This window comes from Carassius gibelio, chromosome B3 (genome assembly GCF_023724105.1).
Source record: "Carassius gibelio isolate Cgi1373 ecotype wild population from Czech Republic chromosome B3, carGib1.2-hapl.c, whole genome shotgun sequence".
NCBI classification, from domain to species: domain Eukaryota; kingdom Metazoa; phylum Chordata; class Actinopteri; order Cypriniformes; family Cyprinidae; genus Carassius; species Carassius gibelio.
In genome coordinates, this window is record NC_068398.1 from 35,748,604 (window position 1) to 35,763,688 (window position 15,085).

The 15,085-nt window shown below is 40.1% G+C and overlaps 1 protein-coding gene across 3 annotated transcripts in view; it reads left to right on the top strand.

Annotated features, from left to right (window-relative positions):
- The window catches only part of LOC127953394 (zinc finger protein 501-like), a 485,311-nt gene that overhangs the window by 190,231 nt on the left and 279,995 nt on the right, over nt 1-15,085 (top strand). Inside the window, exon 1 of one of the 3 annotated variants that reach the window (XR_008153157.1) lies at nt 9,857-10,371. The exons of the other annotated variants lie outside the window; for them this stretch is intronic. The gene's annotated coding sequence lies outside the window, so the exon portion shown is untranslated. Of the gene's footprint in view, nt 1-9,856; nt 10,372-15,085 lie in introns of those variants that run through there. 3 annotated transcript variants of the gene reach the window in all.

Consider the following 15,085-nt stretch of genomic DNA (forward strand, 5'->3'; position numbering starts at 1 on the left):
CTAGGCAGGGGTTTATGGAAAATGTAGTCCAGGGTATACTGTGATATACAGTGACCGGATCATGACATAGAACGCCCCCCAAAGAGTATGGAGATGCCAGCGTGATCACTTTTTTTAAGTGGATATGCTGTCATTTTTGCTCATAAAGGTAAGAGTAATACATCATTCAAAACTGCAAAGGGTCTAGTTTTATTTGTGTGTACAATATCAATGAAACGTTTTCTGTCTTTAACAGTAGTATAAAAATGAACCGAGACTCATTGAAAACATGCTAAACAGACATTATAAATATATCTATAGAAAGCTTTAAATGACTACTTAACGAAATAAAAAAAATCGAAAACAAAAACTCTTTCCTTATAATCATAACCCACTTCTCTTTAAAGGTGCGTCTAATGAGGAGATGGCGAGACAGGCAACTTCATCCTTGTGACACAGATTCAGAAAACACTAGTTTATTAGTAAATAATTCAAATATCTCCTTACTATTTCCCCATCACATTAATGGTAATTACTTTTGCCGGTGTTTTGTAAGGTTATGCCTATTGCGTGTATTTGAACGGAGAACTGTTGCTGTGGGAAACGAAATACCGTTGAGCCGCTCTTGACATTCATGGCAGCACGGTCAGGCAGAACTGGAGCCCACCAGGGCGGCGTAGAGGACCACCACAGCCGAGCAGATGGGACAGAAGCCCACCAGGGCGGCGATGAGGACCACCACAGCCGAACAGACGGGACAGAAGCCCACCAGGGCGGCGTAGAGGACCACCACAGCCGAGCAGACGGGACAGAAGCCCACCAGGGCGGCGTAGAGGACCACCACAGCCGAACAGACGGGACAGAAGCCCACCAGGGAGGAGCAGAGGACCATCACAGCCGAGCAGACGGGACAGAAGCCCACCAGGGCGGCGTAGAGGACCACCACAGCCGAACAGACGGGACAGAAGCCCACCAGGGCGGCGTAGAGGACCACCACAGCCGAGCAGACGGGACAGAAGCCCACCAGGGCGGCGTAGAGGACCACCACAGCCGAGCAGACGGGACAGAAGCCCACCAGGGCGGCGTAGAGGACCACCACAGCCGAGCAGACGGGACAGACGCCCACCAGGGCGGCGTAGAGAACCACCACAGCCGAGCAAACGGGACAGAAGCCCACCAGGGCGGCGTAGAGGACCACCACAGCCGAGCAGACGGGACAGAAGCCCACCAGGGCGGCGTAGAGGACCACCACAGCCGAACAGACGGGACAGAAGCCCACCAGGGAGGAGCAGAGGACCATCACAGCCGAGCAGATGGGACAGAAGCCCACCAGGGCGGCGTAGAGGACCACCACAGCCGAACAGACGGGACAGAAGCCCACCAGGGCGGCGTAGAGGACCACCACAGCCGAGCAGACGGGACAGAAGCCCACCAGGGCGGCGTAGAGGACCACCACAGCCGAGCAGACGGGACAGAAGCCCACCAGGGCGGCGTAGAGGACCACCACAGCCGAGCAGACGGGACAGAAGCCCACCAGGGCGGCGTAGAGGACCACCACAGCCGAGCAGACGGGACAGACGCCCACCAGGGCGGCGTAGAGAACCACCACAGCCGAGCAAACGGGACAGAAGCTCAACAGGGCAGAGCAGAGGACCACCACAGCCGAGCAGATGAGAAAGAAGCCCAAACAAATATTTATTAGGAACGTGTAGCCAATGCTGGGATTTCATACATTTCATGGAGAAAAAAAGTAACGTAACAAGTAATGTAACCAATTACTAATTTTTGATATAAAGTAATCATAACAGTAACATGATTACTTTTAAAAGGATTAATCAGGGTTTAGTCATTTGATTACAGTTTCAGATTAACTTGCCCAACAGTGCTCTTTAGTGTTGCAAGGTCTAAGGTGTGAATGGGGAGCAGGTGTGTTAAATCACTCTCTCATACTGGTCACTGGAAGTCCAACATGGCACCTCATTGCAAATTAACTCTTAATTATTGTTGCTCTACATAATGTAGGCTATAAGAAGATTGCCAAGACCCTGAAACTGAGCTGCATTACATTAGCCAAGACCATACAGGACAGGATCCACTCAGAGCAGTCCAGAGCATGTCTTACCTTTTCTTTCAGGTGCAACCTTTTATCATCATAGAGTGATGACCATGCTGATGATTGACAGAGTATGCCAATCAGGAATCCAAATCGCCCTGGAGAAAGCGAACGTAAGAAAAAGAAAAAGGTTCCCAAAAGCAAACATGATTAACCTCTTGAGACCCAGCAAAACATTTTTAGGAGAAAACTATTATGTTGTACAGAAGTGACCAAAACCTGATTTGAGTTCCAATTTGGAATTGTCTTTTGTCTGCAGTTCTACCATTTCACTTTCTGCAGAAGAATGTTAAGTATGGCAGAGCAGATTGATAGTTGGAGTGAAAGATGACAAGTCAGCATGGGTCTAGCATGGGTACTCCAGCTCTGGCTCCCATTTTCCTTTGCTGTCAAGGAAAGTGCAAATCTCAGGGAGGTGGCTCAGAAACTGTTCAAGTATTTTTCCACGGGACAACCATCTCACTTCACTGTGCATCAGTAAATCATCATACCCTGTCACAGTTCTCAATGAGCGCTCTGAGATGAAGTAGTTTGTCACACGAAAATCTGTTTGCATCACATTATGGAATGTATTATTTCCATTGGTATGTAGTTTTGATACCAATGACTCCTGATGAATGATGCAGTGGAAACTGATAAAGTTTTGTATTTCTTCCCCTTTTTTCATGAGCCCAAAAAGCCCCTTCTCCTTTCCTTGAATGCTAGGGATGCCATCCGTGCACACATTTGCTAGACCTGACGAACGGAGATTGTTTCATCAAAAAATGCCAGAAATGTATTCAGAATGTCCTCCTCTTGTTTGGCTAACAAGTGGAAGTTAGCACAGCATTTCTTCTTGGAAAGACTTTTCTTTAGGAAACTTAAAGGGAATCTGTCAAATCTGTGCTTTCAACACAATGCTGTAGAATATGGTGTGCTTCACTACTGTTCGGACGTTATAGCTTACTGCTCTGCTTCTTGTTTCTGTACTTTTCTCAGATTTTTCTAAGATTTTTACTTCAGCAGATAAGCACAGTGCTTAAACAACAGATTTTTGGCACAAACACTAAAACTAAAAACTCTTTGAGACTGGAATAATACTACAAAAAGAAGACTTTGCCTCCCACTGCCAGCAGCTTACATTCCTGAGACGGGATAACGACTGCCTACATTCAAACAGAAGAGAGAGAAAATGGCTCCTGTTGGATCCACTTGTTGCATGAACTTCTGCAAACTTCTACAGAGGATTGTGATTCTTGAAACAAAGTTACTTGCTGGACTTCCAAAACAGGCGTAACACACCATCGTCATGGACCCCCTCAGCATACAGCTGGTGAATCCCATGAATCTTCTGAATCTCAACAGTTTACACCAACTGTAGAGGAACAATGCGAAACTGATTGCCACAATAATCAATGGCACAAACAGGGAGCGAGACCCAAAGTAACACGAGACATCAGATTGTCACGAGTTTCTCATATTGCTGCTTTAGCTTTCTCTACCCCATATTCGACTATGACAAGGCTTGGAAATACTGGTATTCTCCCACCCCCTATACATCTTGAGAACAGATTTGAAGCATTATGGAAGGCCGGCAGCCATATCACCCTGGAACCCAAGAACGGTTTCCCACTGAAGCTAAGCTGGGCTGAGCCTGGTCAGTACCTGGATGGGAGACCTCCTGGGAAAACTAGGTTGCTGCTGGAAGAGGTGCTCGTAAGGCCAGCAGGGGGTGCTCACCCTTGGTCTGTGTGGGTCCTAGCGCCCCAGTATAGTGATGGGGACACTATTCTGTCAACAAGCACAGTCCTTCGGATGAGACGTTAAACCGAAGTCCGGACTCTCTGTGGTCAATAAAAATCCCAGAATGTTTTTTGAAAAGAGTAGAGGTGTGACCTCGGCATTCTGGCTAAATTCGCCCATTGACCTCCGACCATCATGGCCTCCTAACAATCCCCATATCCGCTGATTGGCTTCATCACTCTGTCTCCTCTCCACCAGTAACCTGGTGTGTGGTGGGCGTTCTGGTGCAATATGGCTGCCGTCGCATCATCCAGGTGGATGCTGCACACTGGTGGTGGATGAGGAGATACCCCGACAATGTAAGCGCTTTGAGTGTCTAGAAAAGCGCTATATTAAAGTAATGAATTATTATTATTAATTATTAACCCTCTGGAGTCTAAGGGTATTTTTGAGGCCGGGAGAAGTTTTGTCATGCCCTGACATCTAAATGGCTAAAGTCTAATCTCACTGTAATCAGCACAAACTTGGCTATAATAATATGTGAGCAGCATGTATGTACATGATTGTGTTTTTGAGAAAAAAAATGTTATGCGTGGTTAGTGATAAACTACAAATGTTAAATCACTTGAACAAGGCAATAAAACACATAAAGAACATTGGTTCCCGTTTCTTTTGAAAACTGGAGCATGTAGCCTAGAATTTTTCTTTGTAAATTATGTGAAAATCATCTTGTTTACTCACTTACAGAAAACAATATATTGATTTAAATTTTCTAAGACACTTTTTGTTGGTAAAAATCATATGAAGGTATCATGAATATCATTGTGATTTACACCTGAGAAGACAAAGGCCAGCATAATACGCTGCATAATGAGCATTTCACACGCTAGGACCAAGCGACAAACAACTAAGGAACTGGGGAAAAGTAGAAAGAGGATGAAGGGGTCGAGGGAATGGGATGAAGGTCAGGTTGATCAGGGCGTTTTGAATTGAGGGCTCAGAGAGACTCAGGGTGGGGGTACCATCTCTAGCGTATATTTAGGCCAGACAATGAGGACCCCCCCCATACAACCTTATAAAGATAAAATGAGGGAGAAGGTTGACTAAATGGATGAGAAGGGAGGGAAGGGTGGGTTCGAGAGAACGAGACTAGCAGTGCGGTGTGACGTGGCCCGGTATAGAGCTTGGGAAACTACGTCACTGCGCATTGTATTCTGGGTAGTCGCGGCTATTTTTGGGGACACGCTTATCAGTAAAAGTGAAAGTGAAAGTGACATGACATACAGATCAAGTGTAAGATTACATATAAAGAAAAACTCAACAAGGAAGCAAAGATGCGGTATTTAGAAAAAAATCAAGACAATCAACGCACTCAATCTGCACGAACACAAAGAGTGGTCGGATGATCTTAAAGAGCTGCCGCTCGTAACCTTCCCCAATGTCTTTTCTTACCTTGTTTGTAGTGTCAGAGAGTACACCTCTGATCAGTTTAAAAAGGATAAATCTCTCTGCAATTTACAAATGGATGGGTGCAGAACCTACAAATTTTCCGCGTCAACGAGCGAGTTACACTGCCCCTTTACTTTTTAATATGCGTTATTGTAAACTGAACAAATGAACCTCAGTGTGTTATGATGCACAAATAAAAAGATACAGAATTGATCAATTTTCCCGTTTATTACTGTAACAGGTGTTATGCAATATGCATAACACTGATAATGCAGGAGATGTGATTCATGCATAGGTAACATTTAATCTAAAGCCCTATTCGGACGGCACTAGTTTCACAGGGGGTCGTTAGAGAAATCTGCGTTTCACAGACGTACTTGGTGATTTTAATCCCATCCGAATCTGCCACGTCTGTGTTTTTCTCACACAACCTCTGTGATAATTCCAGAGCAAATTACCTACCGTTTTTCAGCAAACTCAGTGATCCTCTGAGAAAACTAATCCCGTCCGAATGCGAATGTCTGTGATTGCCGGTGATATTTTATTTCACAACGCGTTTCCTTGTGTGTTTTGGCCAACGTGAATTACCGTAGATGCTCTACCGCGCGGATGTTTGATATATTTGCTTAGCGGCAAATAGATATTAATAAAAAATATAATACAAATAAAAAAAACAAGAGCAAGATCGCGTAAACTGTTAATACCGGCTATTGTAATATCAGCATTAGGTAAGATTACTCACGTTCATTTATGTACTCAGTTACATAATGTTTTAAATACATTTAATAAAATAAAGGAAAACACGTTAAACTAAAGGAACCACACATTAACATGGTTTTGCTATACTATCCATTTAGTATTTATTGTGTAATAATACTAAGGCAATCATTCTGAATGAATGCAATGCACGCATACAGAGCGCGTGATCTCTGTGACCCCAGATGCACAAATCAGACCCTCCCACCTCTGTAATAAACACGGAGATGTTAGTCCCGTCCGAATTGGTACATGAAAATCACAGACGTCAGGTGGTGAGAATCGAAACTCAAACGTAGTTTAGAAAACTAGTCCCGTCCGAATAGTGCTTAAGTCTGTAAAATTGATTAATCACATCCAAAAAAGTTGTTTATATAATGTACATTTCTGTATTTATATATATATATATATATATATATATATATATATATATGTGAATGTATCAGACCAAAGGGACAATCCTTCTTTTCCTTCTTACTGCTGCTAACCAAGCCATGTGACGCCACTTTGTTAACTCGGAGACCTGAGATCAAGGTGCGGGAAAGCTGAAAAATCGCACTCCATTCAGATTATTTTTCCATGCTGGTCATGAGTAAGAGTATGGCGCTTAATTACACAACAAGCTTTTACCATTGTAACTTATTTTTTAGCTGTAGAGAGCAAACAAAACAGTCTATTATCAATCCAATACAATACATACAGCAGCGTCCATGTCCCAAAGTCCCAGAATGCATTGCGTTGCTGACGTCATGTTCCCAGACTCTATATATGGAGGTTCTAGGAAGTCAGGTGATTGTTTGGGCGTGCCCCAGCCCCGAACTTTAGTTAATACCAATTAACTCCATTTCAGTCAGTTGTGCCACTGTGAGGGAGGAGTTACAAGAAAGAATGTGAAGACAAAATAAATCTATATAAATTTAAGTTTGTAGTTTGTTAATGGTGATGATGATTTTGCAATTGTACTGTCTTGATTAATGCTTAATTTGCTATAAACAGATATACTGTAACCTGAGTAGTAATAATGCTTTTGTTTAAGTACAAATATGTAGCCCTGTGATTAATGCTATATGGAAAATGTATTGTGTAACTTCACTAACATTAAGAAAACTGCTTACTTGCATGAAATGTATTTGACTGATTTAGAGTAGAAACACTTATGTATTAGAAATAGTTGTTATGATAAATGGACAATATAGTAGTTAAGGTGTATTTCACAGACAGATAAGAGGAAAAAGAAGAGGAAAAGTACTAAAGCAGTGCACCGTAAACAACTGAAAGCCTCGGCAGAGGAGTTGGCAGCACTCCAGGTGATGACATCAGAAGAACCAGCGTTCGACATCTGTGTATAAAAGACAGAGAGAGAGACTCGACGGATGGATACTGAACAAGCACAGTATCCCTCGACGCCGCAGCTGATTATACCTTGATTTTGAAACTTTACTATTGTACTTTGATGCAACTTTTGTTAACTTTAATAAAACTTGTATTTTATTATTGACAAGTTATGGTCTGCAAGAGTAGTAATTTAAGAGCCATAAGTAAGAACTGACCACAGGGAAGTCTGCTGAGCAAACTGTAAGTATTTTTGTACAGAGTCGACTTTCATTACCTACCTTAGAATAACAAATAAATAGGTAAAAGGTGTATAGATAAAGGAGACACCATAAAACAAGTTTATTTAGAATATATTTAATTATCCTACAACATGATATAATATTCACTGGCGAGTGCAATTAAACAGTTTATTAGGAACAATCAAAGCTGACTTTCAAACTGAATATTTTGCATCATTACTCCAGTCACACAATCCTTCAGAAATCCTTTTAACAACCTTATTTTCTATAAAAAAACATGTATTGTTCTAATAATAATAATAATAATAATAATTATTATTATTTTTTTTTTTAGCGGGGATAAATTGAAAGAACAACATTGTTTTTACATTTGTTACAGATCTATTTGTTACATTTATATTATTTACATCAAGCTTTTGAATGGTATAGTATTGTATATTGTTATCGAAACTTCACAATATTTCACTTGATTATACATTTAGTCAGGAATTATAGTTTGGAAAAAGTCTTTGGAAAAAGTCTAACTAGTAAAATGTGGTATGTACCATGTTTTTACTATGGTAAATATGAGTTAACGATAGCGTTTATTCTGAAACCACAGTAGCCACAAATGTACAGTTGTCTGAGATGTCATGAAATATTCTTTAACATCATGAACAATAAAATGTAGTCATCGTTCTGCTATGGTTTATTTTCATAATAGGTAAACGCATTAACATGGTCACATTTCACTTAAGCAGCTGCACAATGTGACACAGAGAGTCCTCTCTTGAATCCAGAGATCCGGAGTTGCTTCAATGTAAATCGGTAGCTTGGTGGTTCGTGACTGTTGTCTTGCGGCGCGCCTTTTTTTTAGCGCGTGTTCGAAACCTGCACCAACACAGACTTACTTTATTTTTATTTTTTTGTTTATCCTACTTCAGCCGCAATGGGTGATCATACCAATAACTTGTAATCTTTACATGAATATCAGAATCATGCAATGAGCAAGCCTCAGTTCCTGGGGAAAAAAAGTTCCTGGTACAATTGTTCCGGGTAATTTCGGTGGAAACGCGGCATTAGATTGACATCATTACTGATGATGCTGTACGTCAAGGCCACAAACTCATTTAACCTGTCCAAAACCAAATGGCTTATGAGTAAAAGGAAATCTGTACCATATGAACTGTCATTAACTTGCTGCTTGAGTGTCAAAATGTCTTGCACAATTTCATCAATTACTTTCATTTTTTCAAAACATTCCGCAAAATCGTCTATTGATAATTGTTTAGTACCGTCAACTGTGAGTGACGTAACTTCCCAATGCAAACACACCCAATAAAATGGCCCCACCCCTGTCACTTGATTGACATGTTTCTGTGTAGATGTCGGAAATTCAAATGCAAAAGGAATTGCAAATCTATTTGAGTTTTGGCAGTTTACATGCGCATTGCAGAGAGAGTGAAAAAGCAAATGTGGTAATTAATATTGCTATTTAAAAATGACAGGCTCAGCTCGTAAGATATGGGAAACACAATTTCAAACGGAATTTGCATTTCCATTTTAAATGTGGCAGACACTGTGCGTTCGCTTAAATGAAAATGCAAATGGTAATGTCACATTTTATGCGTCCACAAATTGAAAACGCAATTGCAAATACAATTTGCAATCCCTTTTGAATAATGTCCGGAATATCATTCCATATTTTTCGGCAGCACTTGTTTAGTTAAAAGTAGACATGTCAGGCTTTCTATAGATATCTCTAACATGTCTCGTCGTTGAGTATTCTTTGAGTTACAGTTAATTTTAATGACGTGTTTGTAAATGAAAATCAGTGCAGACAAAGCCTGCAGAGACAGCACACCTAGTTTGTTATCTTCATTTTATAAGTTGTTATGGAAATGTTTAGTTTTGTTAATTTGGCATTGATTGCATTTAAACCAGATCATTCTCTGCAGATAATTAAAGCAATACAAAGACAGAACTCTGTTTGGTTTTTCATTCTAAGTCTCTACAAATTGTTATTGAATTGGAATTTCCACAACAAAGTGCACACAGTTTTGTTGTTATTATGTCTGTACAAAAAAATAGTCCCTTTAACCTCATGCGCGACGGAACGAATCACTCCCCGAGACGACTCGTTCTTCCCGAGTCATACACAATTGTCAGAAGGACACATCACTACTCTCGTCGCTTCGCTCCAGTCCAGCGGGAGGCGCTAAACATGTACGTTTGTTTGACAAACACCATTTAACCTCAGAGGAAGAAGTTCAGTTTCGCCGCGCTCTCTGTTGTTGTTATGTCGGTGTGCTGCCTTAATACAAACGGTTAGACACGTTTCTAAGAGAAAAAAATAGTTTTTGAATCAGTTCAGTAAAATACCTGTAATATTCTCATCCTAACAATCGTGACTGAGTTTTGAAGCGAGCAAGAATATCTGGAGGAGTTTATCATCTGAACTGAGATCTGCTGCCATGAAGATGCAGTTTGTGAAAGAAGAGAGAGAAGAGAACACGAGTGAACCAGACACCAGCACAATAAAACACGAGGAACCAGAAATGCTGAGAATAAAACACGAAGATCCAGGAACCTGGAGAATAAAACACGAGGAACCAGAAACCTGCAAAATAAAACACGAGGAAAAAGAATCCTTGAGAATAAAACACGAGGAACCAGAAATGCTGAGAATAAAACACGAAGATCCAGGAACCTGGAGAATAAAACACGAGGAACCAGAAACCTGCAAAATAAAACACGAGGAAAAAGAATCCTTGAGAATAAAACACGAGGAACAAGGAGGTTGGTGTTTATTCTTCATTCATCTTTAATTATATGATTTTTCCTGGGTGTGTGTGTATATATATATATATATATATATATATATATATATATATATAAAACACAAACAATTAGGCCTACTAGATACATTTTATGTTGAAATTCTTGGATCTTTGTCTAAAATAATGCATGCTGATAAATGGCAATTTTTCAAAACGAAATTCTTAATTTCTTAATAATTTTATTAACTGTATTAGAATCATTAAAATGTATTCAATATAATAATCTAACCTTTGCAAACATAGCATACCTAAAGAGCAAAAACTGAAGAAGTTTGTTTGATTTTCGTTCACTTAATTTCCGTGAAAATAGCTGCCGTTGTTGTGTAATAGCATATTCAAAACAGGCTCATTAAAACACAAATGCACACAAACACATGAGCTGAAATGTGCGTCTTTACAAAATACAAATAGATTATAAAGCATGTGTAAACCACACACAAGATGAAATGCACATAAAGAACGCTTAGATTTTGGACTGGGTTGAGCATGAGGAGCTGAATCTTCACAAAGGCGCTCATCGCTCTTAAGGAAATATTACGACTCCGCTCACATGCTCTGGCGGGAATACTCAAAATAAAATGCATTTTGCACTCCAGTTCTACTACACACCCTCATTCCCCACGGGTCTCCTGCGAAATATTCTGACTGCCCAAAGGTAAAACCGGCCAAACTGGCCGCTCTCGCGAGATTTGCATGGGGCCCGCGGGAGCCCAGACCCGATGCAACCCTCTATCCAGCATCCCGATACAACCCTCCATGAACCGCAAGCCCAATATTGACAATAAATGTTAAATTGAAGATGGTTTGTGATTTTTTTTTTCTTATTCTCCTATTTATTCATGAAAAAACGATCACTGTCAGGCTAGATGGTAAAAGAAAGCGATTGCAATTTATTTTACATGTAAACATCATCAATACCAATTTGAAATATCAAAGGTATCACAATATTATCTATTTACAAATATCAAAGCCCTTTTTATTAACAATGTAGAACCTTTTTACAAGATCTCTATTGAGAGTGAGGAGTCACATGTTGATTTGGGAGGGGTCTGAGCAGGGGGGCAGGGTTTCATATTTTATTGAAGCGCCACTAGGTGCCGCCATTGGCTAGCGGACCCCCACCTGCTGTTAGCATTCCATTGACTCCCATTCATTTTTGTGTCACTTTGACAGCGAATAACTTTACATCTGAGGCGTTTATAGACTCCATTACAACACTGTTTCCATCACCTGGAGGCTTGTAGATGGACCCAGCCACAGCAGAAAGACTAGTAACTTTCCAAAGACTTGTGGCTTTTAAACTCCTGAATCGTGTAGTAACTTACACCAAAAACAAGATAATTCACAATGTCCATATGTGCGTGGAGGTATGGTCCAGGTCTCTGTGGCATTCGGGAAAAGAATAATAATAATAATAATAATAAACAAAGCAGATACAAGAGGGTCCTCGCACCTCGGTGCTCGGGCCCTAAATAACTATGATTACAGTGCAGCATTACCAATCCCAGCTTGTAGGCCTGCTTCACCTGCTGCTGTAGGTGACAGGGAGACTCCTGACAGACCAGGCTCTTGTCTTCATGACAACAATATCTAATACTTCATGTTGAGCATAAATATAAAACCTACCGATAAAGGACACCGTCAACATTGACGGCAAAATAGACTGTTTGACAGGTGCAATATTTGAAGAGCGATAATTATTAATTTATTTTTATTTTTTAAATTACATTTATATCTCAATTTATGTCAACCTATAGACTTTCAAACATCAATGTGTCATTAATTAATATGTATTTGTGTACAAAATGATATATAAACATATTTTCCTATTCTATTTTGCCTGGAAACGCTTCCTACGTGCTTGCATGTCACGTGAAAAATAGGCGTCGGTTCTATTTCTAGCATGCACGCGTTTTCCGCGCTGCTCGAGCCGCGCCTGAGAAACGCGTCTCAACGCAGGCAGCCTGCAAGCTCTAACCTGTTAACATGGAAGCCGAATTAAAAACGGACACGCCACGCAGCTGAGATGCTTGCGCCACGCATCTAGTGTGTCGCTGGCCTTAGAATCAGCTGCAGGGCGGGATTTGAGCTGAACGTGGAGACTTCTGCCACTTAATATGTTCATTTGGAAACACGAAAATGTACTTATTTTCCGCGCACAAAATATTGCATTCCGTCATTTGGTACACACGTGCACCGCACTGAAAGCCCTGTAACAAAACGGTCCGGTACGAATACAGGTACCGTTACACCCCTAATATATATAGCCTTTAATCTCCTCAAAATAACTGTGCATATAAACCATGAACAATTTAAATATAGCTGTATTTATAAAATGCTAAATAATGACTTAATTTTGGGAGGCTATATAAAGCATGAACTGACTATTTACTAATGCTTAGATGAGTGCAGCTTTTATGAAGTGTTACCAATGCATTTAATGATGTTAACAAATCAAAAAATAATTTTAGTGTTACCAAATCCTTAAATAATTTTAAAGTGTTTTGATTTTATTGACTCATAAGCATTTGTGAAATAGTTGTGCTTGCATCACAGCTTAGTCTTCATCTGTGAGGTGAACAGATTTACTGTTACATCGATGAGATTATGTAAATTCAGATAAATGTCATGTCACAGGGTGTCAGAGGTAGGGATCGACCGATATGCATTTTTCAGGGCCGATACCGATTATTACAGATCAAGGAGACTGATAACCGATATTTTGAACCGATATGTGTCTAGTGTAAAAATTAACATTTATGTCAAAATTAAGAATAAAAAGGCCTCTGACAAAGACTCTTTAAATTATTTTAACACATCTTTAATTCTGAGAACTGTTCATAATAACAACATTAATATTAATAAAAGTGGGACCACAGTATGTTTCATGATAACAACATTAATATTAATAAAAGTGGGACCACAGTATGTTTCATGATAAAGCCTATGGATATTTTACTACAGCTAAACAGTTTAGGGAAAGGGAAGTATTGGCATCAATAATTTACATGTTAGAAATGTGCAATAGGTTAACCTCTCATAATTATTTTCTGATGACTAAAACATAACCTAAAATAATAGAGGTGACTACTCAATTAATAGTCTAATGCAAATCAATGGATTAACTAAAAAAACATACACATACACAGTACACACACACGCGTATATATATATATATATATACATGTGTATGTGTGTGCTTTTTTAGTTAATCCGAATGTGATTCGCGGATTAGTTGCACAGCTTAACCATCATAGATTGAAAGTTTATCACAGGACTGAAAAACACATGCAAGTTTAACAGGGCAGAGAGAGAGAGAGAGCGCGAGACAGAGAGAGCGTGAGAGAGGCATAGAGAGCGTGCACGAGAGAGGCAGAGAGAGTGCACGAGAGAGACAGAGAGAGCGCGCGAGAGAGACAGATAAAGAGCGCGCGTGAGAGATACATAGAGACAGATACATAGATACATAGATACATAGAGACAGCGATCCGTCTTCAAACAACACGAGCGCTTTTTTGTTCTCTCTCCCTCGCGCATATTAATCAATTTACACAATGGTGTCGATGTTTAAATCATTTAAAATGAGAATGTAAGTGTGCTCACCCCATTTTTGTTTGTAAGAAAAAATATTGCAATATATTGCAGAAAAATAAAATATCGCAATGTCATTTTTTTTATGTGTTAAATGTTTGTTTGACTGTTTATCACGGCGATACAAACTAGGAAGTATACAGGACAGCGTCATCCAGAAACGTGCAATGTGAGATTACTGACAATTTATGTTATTAGCGTTATTAGTCAAATGAGAGAGCGCGGCCGCGGAGATAACTTAATAGGGAGCTCGCGTCGCATCAGGGCGTCAGAGCTCGCGCTTGATGCCCTTTCAGCTCTTCAAAATTGCATAATGGTAAATCTGAATATGTATGATAAATTATTTTGCAATCATGTTAGAATAAAGCAATATTTCTCCAAATATGCTTAATTTTTTTGACTAAGAGCCCTAACGGAACGGACGCTGTTCAGTGAAGCTATGTGAACAACACAAAAAAAAAAAAACGCGGCAGACATGAGTGAATTCATTCGTGTTGATAATCTATTCACAATATAACGTTAAGTTGGCCGAATGGTGTGAGAAGTAGGTTTTAGTTTCACTATCTCCGCACTGATGTGATGATCCGTTAAAGCATATCACTGCAATGACGGACATTGACCGGGAATTCACAGTATAATAACTGAATGGGGCTTGTCATCATAAATCTATTATATTTAGGTGTTTTGCAACTTCAGTGTAGTGATTTATTGCAACTTCAGGAACGTTTACTGCATTCTTACCTTCGAGAGATTTCAGAGAGAACTTATTGATGTGTGATGATGATCACTGAAGCAGCTCCCTCCTGTGCACTGCTTTCGGTGTGAGAGCGGAACATTTTCCAGCAGCACCAGCCGTATTGATTGGCCAGGCTCGTGACTCCAGGGCAAGGGCGTAACTTTGGGTCTACCATTGGGGGGGTTAAACTTGCGGCATATTTATTAATTAATTAATTTATTGAATAATTTTCTTGTGTAAAAGGTAACATGCTAATTTGCATAATTTAATTATGCCCCCCCCCCCCCCCCCCCCCCCGAAAAAAAAACGGGTGACTGTATTGGAGCAAAAAGCAACATAAGTTATA